Below are 12,061 nucleotides of genomic sequence, written 5' to 3' on the forward strand. Positions count from 1 at the left end.
ACCTCCAATGGAGTAGTAGGAGCGACACCACCACTGAGGCACACGGAGAGGCTAAACTATCAAGAGAATCCCATATGAACAGATTCTTCTGCAATCCTTTTTCTTGGTTACTATCCTTTTAAGACCACATTTTTGTGGCTTCTGAATGTTGCCAGTCACATATAGTGTCCCAGATTTGGGCCAGGACCCAAGAAAGTCATTCTCTCTTCATATAAACAAAAGAGATGTTTCCTGTGCCAAAACACATGTTCCTAGCCCGGCATCTCTCTTTTATATCTAGCTTCTCACACCCAGAAAAAGTCAGTCATGAAATTTAAAAAATATTTCTAAGTGTCTGCTTAATTTTTCCTTTTGCGTTTTTAAAGGCAGATGATATATAAAAAGCACACTCTGCCAGGAGTCAAATTATCTGGATTCTAATCTAGGCACTGTTGTTGATTTATCCATGAACCTGGGCAAGTCACTTAAGCAATTTCGGTTTCAGATTTTCATGAAATGAAGGTCTGGATTAGGTTATTTATGTCTCTCTTGAAACTCTCAAATTACTTTTCTTTTATAATTAATTTTAAAATTAAAAATTTTCTTTTATAAAGTACAGGAGTCTGAAAGATTTCAATTTTAATTTATTATAGAAAATTAAAATATGGATGTATATATCTATGTCTATAAAATATATAATACATGTCCTTAATGACAGAAAACAATGATATAGGAACACAGTAGTAAAGATGTGGATCAGCTCTTTAGAGCAGACACATCTGTTTTAAGATAAAGAGCTAGAATTTCAGATTCCCTTAATCCCCAGGCACCATTCTGTCCAAAATACATTTCTTGTCTTTCACCAACACAACCTGGCTTTCTTCTTATGTTTCGCGTATCAATGACTGGCACCACCACCACCTACCCATTCATCCAGGCCACAGGAGTCACCTTGACTATTCCTTGGCTTAATTTTCTACATTAATCAGCACCAGAGTATGTTGCTTCTGGGTGCCTAGATCCATGTCTGTTCCCGCTTCCCTTTCTCCTTACCACATCTCTTTATCCTCACTGGCACTGACTTAGGTCAGACTCTCGTCATTTTTCTTCTGGATTTGTTAATGGCCCCATAACTGGTCTCCTGACTCCAGACTTGCTTCCTCCAATCCATCATCCATGGCATAACCAGAGGGATCTACTTAAAACACAAATTTGGCCTCATCATGCCACTACTGATACTCTTTCAGGGGCTTCCACTACCTGCAGATAGTCACAACTCCTTAATCAGCATAGAAGAATCTTTATGATATGGACTCAGATTTCCTCTTCCTATGTGTACCCTATGCTTCAGATGCACCAAATTATTTGCATTTTTCCAAACATACATTATTTTCTTTTGCTTTCATGACTTTGCACAAGACTTTGCTCTGATTGAAATATTCCCTTTATACCTCATCCTCCCTTTTCCTGGGCTAGGTCCCATTTTTTAATACACAGTTCAAGTTTTTCCTCCTCGACAAAAATTTCATGACTCTTCTCTCCAAAATACCTTTCCTTTGCATTTCCAAAGCATCCTGTGCCTCTTCTTTTCATCATAGTATTTCGCATCACTCCAGTACACCATTAGCTCCTTGGAAGCAAGCACTTTTTTGTTCAGCTTGGTATCACTTAGTGCCTAGCACATGTAGGTCCTCAATAATATTTAGATAAATAAATTAATGCATAAATGAATGAACCTGTGCATGAAAATACTAACAGCCTCCAATTGTGAGCTCGGCCTACTTATATCTGCTCCTGAAAGTACAAAATGTCCTATTACTGATTATTAATGCTGCCATTTTGAATGTCCATGGAACCAAGGTAAATAGTGCAAAAGTAAATAGCTCTGAAGACAAATATCTGCACTTACTGGACCGTGTAACCCCATCTTGTCTTACTGTTTCTTCCCTACTTTTCTTTCTTTTCCCACTAGTCCTGTTATGGCTAACTATTTAAATTAAGTAAAACCCAGTAAACACATTGAAAACTAACGATGTTTTAATCACTGTGCTATACAATTACAGCAAAAGAATGACTAAAACTTGATTCTGATGATCAAGACTGCTTATAATGCAAGTGTGTTACAAGTGCTGGAATGAAGGTAGAAATATCTTGCCTGCCTGCCTGCCCATCTGCCCGATGAGGCAGTAATGAAGGAAAGAATGAATCCTCTAAATGGGTGAATGAAGGAAGTCTTCCCAGAAGAACACCCAAATGAATATGGAAGGGAGGGCATCGATTTCTTAAGTCTGCCTTAACACACACACACACACACACATACACACACACCTTTAATAACACATATAAGTGGACATGTGTGTATGTGTATATATATATATATATATATACATATAAGTGTGCATTTATTTACTTGCACATATATACTCTCACACACATATATTCCCATACCTCCAACCTGGGTGTCAAGTTCTCCATTGACACCTTGTAGTTTTGTCCATATCATTGTAGTTTACTTCATTAAAGTTCTATTTAAAATAACCAATGCATCATTTTCCTTTGGATGAGGTGTCTTTTAGGTCAAATTTAATTACTATAGATAAGGCCTGTTAAACAGTCATGGACAGCTCCAGTAGTCTGCCTAACAACTGAGAAATCTTTTTATTTATTTATTTTTTTTTTTTGCCAAATCCTGAATTTATACTTCAATGTAACAGAAAAAAAAGAGAGAACCACAAAGCAACTTTGTACACATTTGTGTTTTTATATCAATAAAGGTAGTAGTTTTTAAATAAAGAAGATACTATTTCAAATAGAAAATTGGAAACATATCTTTCTTTAATTTAATGTTTTTTGATTTCTTGTTTACTTGGAATAAAATTAACCCCATGAATGCTTCATATAAATACATTCTGGTTTACTTAAGAAAAAGAAAGCTTTGACATTTGAACTAGAGACCACCCCAGCAAACAGTAGGTTGTGGGGGAATGATGCAAAAGAGACTCTCCACAGGATAATAGTTTTAAGAAACAACTTCTGCCAACTACATTTTTTTCTCATATGATAAATGACAATGATTCAAATGAGTAGCTTATGATGTTCATCTTTTAAATAAAACCTACTGCGTTAAATAAAACATTGCAGAACAAATCATGTAATTTAAGTACTCAGTAGATGATATAAGGTACTCGTTAATAGAAATTCAAAAGCCTTAATAATTAAGGGATTTATAGTCTTTTCAGGAATATCATTACTAGATAGAAAATTGCCATAATTTTATTCTGGTATTTCATATGAAATTGCCAGGTGTTAGCACTTAAAATCTCACCTCATTCCAGTAAAACCCCTCTGTGCAACATTCTGACTTTTTAGGCTATTACTTTTCCAAAAATGCTGCTTCATTTCTTAAAATAAAGTTGCTCTATTCATCTTCTTTCTTTTCTGTAGTATCTCTTAAGTTTATGGTTGCTCTTTAAAAAAACTTTCATTTGCTTAAACGGGAAAAAATTAGTAGTAAAAATGTGTGTGTGTTTTCTGTACAATATGGGATTCCTCAATGGAACGTACAATAAGTTTGTACAGGCATAAAACTGCCAACGTCATTGTATAATAAACATTCCAAAACATTGCATGTGAGGTCTAACTAATTTTTCCTGAATAATATTTGTTGAGTAGTTCTTATTTAAATTACTCTTGCTCCAAGTACTGGGATTATTATTAGGATGGAAATAGTCATTCAAAACATAAGAAAGGGACAATGATTGCTGACGTCTTATAAATGAAATAAGATCCCTATTTTTCCTCACTTTGATCAAAGGATTACAGACACTGGGCATTGTTTCTTCTTTCACAAAGACCATTTTGGTGCCCTGGTGATGCTTGTTATATCTCAAGTGCTATTGGAAGAGAGTCCAAATTAACATTACAATGAATTAGTCTCTTAGAATTAACCACACACCACAAGAGAGTAAGAAACTAAGCATGAATAACTGCTAAAATACCTGCTCCCATTACCACATATATTGCCAGAGGAATTTTGTAAAAGTCCATTTCAAAGATTCACTAATCTAGTTTTAGGAGCTGTAGATCACCTCATAGTCATCCTTCTGATTTCATCTGTGTCCCCAACAAGCAATGACCCCACAAATCCTCTTATTTTTAACTAACTGAAAGAAGACTGGTCTAATTTATTGGAAAGTCTGAATATCAGAATCTTAGAAATATTTTTTAAATCATAAAATATCGATAATAGATGCCATGATGTCTATCTCTGGCTGTTGGGAATACAGGTGAATTTTATTTTATTTTTTTCTGGAAATGTTTGCCATTAAGATCTAGCAGATGTCATTTTTGACATATTTGCTTTGAATGTGTTTCTTTTTTATTAAGAAATAAAATGCTGCATATAAAAACCAAAGCACCCCTTCCACATATACACTGGAATTAACAATTTTCCTGAAGTTGGTATGGACTTATGCCACATGGGTATATACCCCAAATAATAAACTACGCCATTTAGTATATTTTCAACATTTACAAAAACATTACCTTATTGTATGGCTCCTTCAGTTCTTTCATTTTTTAATCAATATTATGTTTTTGAGACTTAGATGTATTAGCAATGTAGTTTATCACAAATCGAGGCCTGACTTACTCTAAAGCAAGGAGTACAAACTCTAATTAGACCCATTACCCTGAGTTCTAGCTCTGTCACAAAAAGGAACAAATTATTCCTCAGTCTTTCATAAAACCCCTAGGAATTCTTCTCTAAAGAGCAGAAGGAAAGCTGTGTGATGAATCTTCTCCCATTTATTGACTGTATTTCAAAGATCCACACAAATGATTTTTATCTTTGGCAAATAGTTATCTCCCACAGAGAGCAATTAGGGGGTCTAGAAAGGGAAATAAGGAAACAGTTAAGGTAGGTAAAAATAGATCCTATAGTCAGTTCTTCTCCAAAATTACTACATTAAAAATTTTAAATAACCATGACCACAATTATAAAGACAGCCTTTTTGACTTTCTAGGCAGCCTTCCACTGAGTAGACTGTGAAGTCTAGATTTTAAAGTACAAAGTGACTAAAAAGTACCAGCTTCATATGATGTTTTTTTTTAAAAAAAAAATTTCTGCTTAACATTAGTAGTATACGGAATGATATATTTAATACTTTCCCAATTAATAACAGTGGAATCTGATACATTTGTATGCACTGGAAAAAGAAAAAACACTGAATTGTGAGCAATGCCTATCTCTGGCTGTTGGGAATACAGGTGAATTTTATTTTATTTTTTTCTGGAAATGTTTGCCAATTTTCTACTTTCTTTAAAGAAAATGAGAATTTAATTTTATATTCAGAAAAAAAAAAACGAAGAATGAGAGAAAGACAGAAATATGCTTAGAATGCACTCACTCAGTGGGAAACATAAACATCTGGCTTTTTAGTGGTGGCCTAGTCAGGGCAAACCTAGGAAACACCACCACCATCCACAGATGCTCCCACTGGTTCTGCTGGCTTTTCTCATCCTGTGTTGGCCCGTTTTGTGGAAAGCCTATAACAATAACTGATGTTTATTGAACACTTCCTATGTGTCAGCCAATGAGCTAAGATTTCTGTCTTCTTCCTTATGACTCCTCACAGTAGCTTTTTGGAAGAATAGATGTTGTTACTATCTCATATTGAGATGGTAGAAGTTCTGAGAAATTAAGTTATGTAATCAGGGGCCCAAACGTTGGAGCCGTTATTCAAACTTAAGCCTGTCTGATGCCCAAGTCCATTCTATTTCCACCTCAGTAAGTGTCAGCTCCTTGGTTAGTGGAAGAATCACAAACAGGCCATTTCTTGCCCAAATCTGTCCAGCTAAAGTGTTTTATTTGTCCAGTGTGTTATTCTTTAGCGTCGTCTTTAACCAGGACAGATAGTCTCCAATTAGCCACTGCTCCTGCTTTTCTCAGACATAAGACTCTTGGTTCTTTGAGCTGTTCAGGCAAGTTGCCCTGATAAAACACATTTGAGTTGCCACAAGTTGGGGCATGGGAAATAAAGGCACCTGAAATTTGACTATTACTTTCCAATGTTAAAAAAAAAAAAAAAAAAACACTTCTTTATTCACTCGTTCCCCCTTTTTAAATACAATGAAAAATGCTCTTTAACACTGTCATGCTTCGGAATATTGAAAGAATGACTGGGTCAATATGTAGTGGCCCTTTTGAGGCCTTCCTAAACCGAGCATAAAGTAATTATTTTATATGACAAGGTGACTTATTCTTTCCTCAGCTCCTGATGATATGCTACTTATGGCCTCATTAATTATCCTTGCTAAAATGTATTAGTATTTTCTTTCATTTAGAAATACCATCTTCATATGGCATATGGGTTAGTATCATGCTTGTTCTCCTATTCATTACAACATCACACCTCCAAATAAACACAAATTTCAAGTAAATACTTATTCTAATGTTCACATACACACACTGAAACTTTTTTCTCATAGAGTGTACTCTTAATTCTATGATTTTCATAAAAGCTTACCAACAAAATTTCATCAATAATCTTCAAATAATCTTCCTTTCTTTTGAAAGTAAATGCTTTCTAAGTTACTAAATTAAAACATGCCGAACTATATCTAAATTGAAATTGCTGAACTGAAATAATTTTTGCTCATAAATGTTTAATTGTTGAAAGTAAAGTTGTACTCACAGCCAAATATACTTACAGAAATTTTGCAGATTCATGTATTCACATAGAATATTTAATTAGAATACATATATATGATAAAGTAGTAGACTATAACTGTTTCCCCTTGGAAATGACATGACTTACCAAGTATGTGTAAAATTACATAATAGTAGATTAGATATCGACAAAGACATACAGGAATGCACAGAGATGTGGGTGTGCAATTATGTATGTTTATATAATACATACATTTATATACTTTCTTATATGAGATAAACATAGTTCAATAAACATCTACTGGGTCACTTTTATGTTTTCTATGGTAAAATGCCTCGTGCCATGGAGATATAAAGATGCAAAAGATAACAATTCTTTCTTAGTCCCTGTCTAGTTAAGAAAGACAAATATATAAACAGATGTCATTATAATGTGGTAACTGTTAAAATAGAAATAGTCTGTACAAGATTATGAAATATATACCTCAAGCATATGAAATCTATGACAATTTTATTTCATATACTCATAGAGAGGAAATCAAGAATTTGGTAGATCTTTTCTGTTAACTCAACGTGACTGAGCACAAACATAATTTGAGCACATGCTTATTCAGCTTCTTTTCTGTTTTGATGTGCATTCCCACCCAGGACTATTGCTCTCAGAATTCAGTTTCATCACGACCTTTTTTAATATTAAAATTATATTGGCAACATTATTTCCAAAAAGCCACGAAGCCCAAACATTACATATCCTTGAATGTCACTGAGGCCTTGACTTCTTAAAACCAAGGATTCTCATGCATGAGATGCGTTATATTAAAAAGTCAAGTGATTTTGCTAAAAAACACCACTATATCAGGAAATCACATTTATTTTCTCACAACATTTTCATCTGTAAAAATAGAGAGTCAGAGAAAATAGGCAATTCTCCCAAAGACACACAGTTAAATAGAGCTCACAGCAGAGCCGGAATTCTCACCCTCCCTGTCTAAATCCACACTCTGTGACTGTGCTAATACACATCACGCCTGTCAGCCCAGTTGTAAGGATCTCTCATATCAAAAGTTAAGATTTCTTATGGTCTACTTGATTTCTTCCAAAGTGGGAGAAAGGTCTTGGTGAACTTGCACAGGCAAGTGGAATCTTGAGGCATCGTGGGCTATCTTTAGGGACCTGTTGTGGAGAGCTCCCAGAATGTGTCATCAGGGGACCTGAGTGATTTGTTTTTTCAATTATCAGCCATGTGGACTTCACAGTCTTTTACTTCTCTGAGATAAATATTTCTCATCAGTAAAATTATCCTGCTAATTGTACCCATTATAGGTATTTCATAAGTTTTTTGTAATGATCAAATGAAATGTGTGTGAAAACACTTGCTCAGGTATAAGACACTATGCAAATGACAGAAACCCATACTTTGGTCTGAAACCAAGTTTAGAGAAACAGTTTGAAAATCTATTAGGAATAATGTAAATTATCTGCTGTAAATATATATACACACACACATATACACACATACACACACACACATATATATGCATATATACATACATACATATATACACAAATATATATATAATGAGAAGTCAATTAACAGATAAAATTAGCCATCCTATTATTTCTTTTACCAAATTCAAATTTATAGCCACGTGCAAAGTAGCATATGAAAAGAAGCAGTGTATGAGGCAGAAGTAGCAGCTTTAGATGCTGACAGCTTTAGATTGGCAACTAATTAGCTGCGTGAGTTTGAGAAAGCTGCTTTCCTTCTCTGTGTTCAAGCTTCTACAACTAGAAAATGGGAATAATAATGTACCTACATCATAGTATTGTTTGAGGATTAAAAAAGAAAAAATCACAAGATACCTACACTGAAAAATAAAATAGCAAGCTTCTAATGGAAAGGAACGGGTTTGAACTTCCTCATCAGTTGTGGACATAAGATATGGTGTGGGAGAGTAAAAAATACATTAATAAGGGATTTGTTCTTAGAAGCCTAGCTTCCTAACACTTATTAGCATTGCAACTGTGAAGAAGTCACTTAACTATTTTGTGCCTCAGTTTCCTCATCTGTAAAGGAAATGTAATACTATTTACGTCAAAGCAGTTTTGTAAAATTAACATGAAAATATTTTGTAAACCATAGCTATAAAAAGATAAGGGATTTATTACAGCATGTCCATCCCTGGTACTACTGTCTGCCTAATGCCAAAGAGTTCTGTGGATATTCATTCTTAAAGAATTTTAAGAATCTTTCCTGTTGACGTTAACTCAGACACCTATGTACTATAGGGTGGTCAAAATGTCTGGAAACAGATAATATTTTATTGTATTTTAATGTAATGCCAGAAGCCATTTATTCTATTTATTCACTAATTCTTCTAGACTTTATGGCCACAGGGTATAGAAAAACCTCTTGTACAATGCACGCTAGTTTCAAACTTTTAGAGGGAACTTTCTCCTTGACCAATTTTAACACAGAAATACCTCTAATTATGATTTTGATGATGATTAAACTCTGAATTGAATAAAGTGAGAGACTGCAGTGAATAAAGTTCCCAGATGTCTTTCATAAAAATACTGTGTGGCGGGGGAGGGGACTGCAAGATTGGGTAAAGATATAACAGCGGAAAAAAAGTCTTTTTTTAAAAAATATTTTAAATATTATAGTTAATAGAACTAGCTGAATATTTCACTTAAAAATGATAAAGTATAAAATTACATTATACAAATATTTATCATCTACGGCCATGGCACCCTGAACATGCCCGATCCTGTCTGATTTTGGAAGCTAAGCAAGGTTGGGCCTGGTTAGTACTTGGATGGGAGTTCACCTAGGAATATCAGGTGCTGTAGGCATTAAAAAAATAAATAACTAAATAAATAATAAAAATAAATACAAATATTTATCATTTTACTTAAGATAACAGGAACCTGAAAATTAGCGATATTGCAAGTGTTTAAGTTTTGTTTTGTTTTCTGATAAAATGACTGATAAATTGAAGATGTCAAACTATTGACAATAATTATCAATAAAAATGTAAGACAGTCTACGGCCATGCCACTCTGAACAAGACGGATCCCACCTAATCTCGGAAGCTAAGCAGGGTTGGGCCTGGTTAGTACTTGGATGAGAGACCACCTAGGAAGACCAAGTGATGTAGGCATAAAAAATAAGAAATAAGGGATTGTAAGCTGACAATGTCCTTGCGATCTGTGAGGTCAACCAAGGGTTGCCTTGCCTAAAAAAAAAAAAAAAAAGTAAGACAAAGCAAATACAACATTAAAACCATAAAAACAAGCATTTACTTATATCGTTAACTATTGGGTGTTAGGCAAACTTGGCAATGAAAGGCCTCAAATGGTCCTTTGTTCCACGACAAGCAGTGCCTCTTTTAAGATAGATTGATGCTTGGCATTTCATAAAGCTCAGAGGCTTAGCACTTCTCTACTTAACCACACAACTAAACAAGTCCTTGTGGATGCTTGCTCTATAACAGATTCCAAACGAGTAAGTCCATTGAGATTTCTGAGCTTCCTATGATGCTTACTGTTAATGCATTTGCAACCTCTAACTATTGGTCTGGAAGCAATGAGCCTCATCCTTGTCTGGTGCATGTCTAATGGTGTAACATGGGAAGGTCATGGCACTATGTGTACTGGGATTTCATCTTGAAATGGGATTCTAAACAAGAAGGAGCTCTCCAACAAAGGCCTTAAAATACTCCAACTTCCAAAACATTTAGAGAGACACAATCACTAAGGTTTGTTTCGTCTTAGGAAAAAACATATGTAACAAAGTTAGGGAAGAGTGGTGGCTTTCTCATTTTTTTTGACTGTGACCCATAGTAAGAAGAATAGTTTTAATCAGGGCAAGGAACAAACGTCACATGCGCACACATACACACTCATGCACACCAGCTTGCATGTGCACACAAATATGAAACAAAAGTTTTATGAAATGATATTAACTTCAATGACATGGTAAATAAAGCCCAGGTTTCTGCTCCTCTGAGATGATAACATTTTATTTCATTTGTAGAAGAATATTTGACTCAACCAAATTTTTAGTTATATAACCTACTAATCATCGTTATGTTCAGTTTAAGAACACTGGATTGGAAACTAAATTGGGTTTCCAGACCCAACTCCACTGTGGAGGGTGGAGAGTTCCCCTCCGCCAACAAACAATTCTCAGACACCAACAGAGTGTCCAGGAATTCAACTCACTCTGACACTATCTACCTGGAGATAGATCAGATTCTACAGGTTAAGGGTTCAGTCCTATGAGACTGCTTCCCCTAAACACACATACTTCATATGCCAACCACAAGCTCAGACTTTGGACTTCTGACCAGCTGGCTACAGATTGGAGATTCCAATGATGTCCCCCAACTCAGAATACCAATTGCAAGTCCAGGTTGTTACCTGCACTTCTGACCAACTAGCTATAAATCACAGTGTCAATGTAAGAAATATCCAGACCTGCAAAGAATTCGTATGAGTTTATTTGAGCCAAACCGATGACAATTGCCAAGAAGCAAAATCTCGATGGACTGAAAAATGCTCCAGAGAATGGCAGTTTTGCAGCTTATTTTATACATTAGAATAAAAGAAGATGTAAAGAGGATTACATGAAATTCATTGGTGGTAGATTAAAGGAGCAGGAGAAAGCAAAGCAGGGAAGTCACTGAGATTGGATAAAAAGTTAGAGAGATACATACTTTTTTCATGTTGGTGGTTACAGGATAGTTACTAATTAACATTTACAGCATATGAAGGTGGTATGCGGGCAACAAGATAACAAGGAGAGGTTCACGCTCAGGCGCTGGTGGTTATGCCAGAGGAGTATGTTAAAGAATACTGTGACATTTCAAAGGTATGTTATCTTAGATGCAAAAAGATAACAGACAGGCTCACCTAAGGTAAAGATTGACCTTTGACAAGGAAGCTACAGGCCTAGACAGGACTACTCTCCGTTTCCACTTTTAAGTTAGAAATTTTTATGTTCAGATCATCCTCTGTGATTTCTTTCGGTTTGAGTTTGTAAAGCCTGCCACGCTGTCTTCCCCTGAGCTTGTCAGGTTTAGTATGTGGTCCCTTTTTTGTCCACCAGGATCCCACAGCCCCCTTCTTGGGTTCAATTAATTAGCTAGAAGTGTTCAAAGAACTCAGAGAAACATATTACTAACTAGTCACTGGTTTATCGTAAATGAATATAACTCAGAAACAGCCAGATGGAAGAGATGCATAGGGCAAAGTATGTGGCACAGGGTGTATAGCTCCCATGCCCTCTCAGAGTGCACCTCTCTCCCCAGATCTCCATGTTCACCCACCTGGAAGTTCTCTGAACCCCATCCTCTTGGGTTTTTATGCAGGTTTCATTACATAGTCATGATTAAGTCATTGGCCATT

General features: G+C 35.3%; 1 protein-coding gene and 2 pseudogenes across 4 annotated transcripts in view; 2 read left to right on the forward strand and 1 right to left on the reverse strand.

Moving 5' to 3' along the window:
- The window catches only part of ANGPT1 (angiopoietin 1), a 249,051-nt gene that overhangs the window by 116,105 nt on the left and 120,885 nt on the right, over positions 1–12,061 (reverse strand). The gene's annotated exons all lie outside the window — the stretch shown is intronic.
- Positions 9,387–9,505, forward strand: LOC111745238 (annotated as a pseudogene).
- LOC111745241 lies at positions 9,695–9,813 on the forward strand (annotated as a pseudogene).

This window comes from Pteropus vampyrus, unplaced genomic scaffold, assembly GCF_000151845.1.
Source record: "Pteropus vampyrus isolate Shadow unplaced genomic scaffold, Pvam_2.0 Scaffold149, whole genome shotgun sequence".
NCBI lineage: Eukaryota > Metazoa > Chordata > Mammalia > Chiroptera > Pteropodidae > Pteropus > Pteropus vampyrus.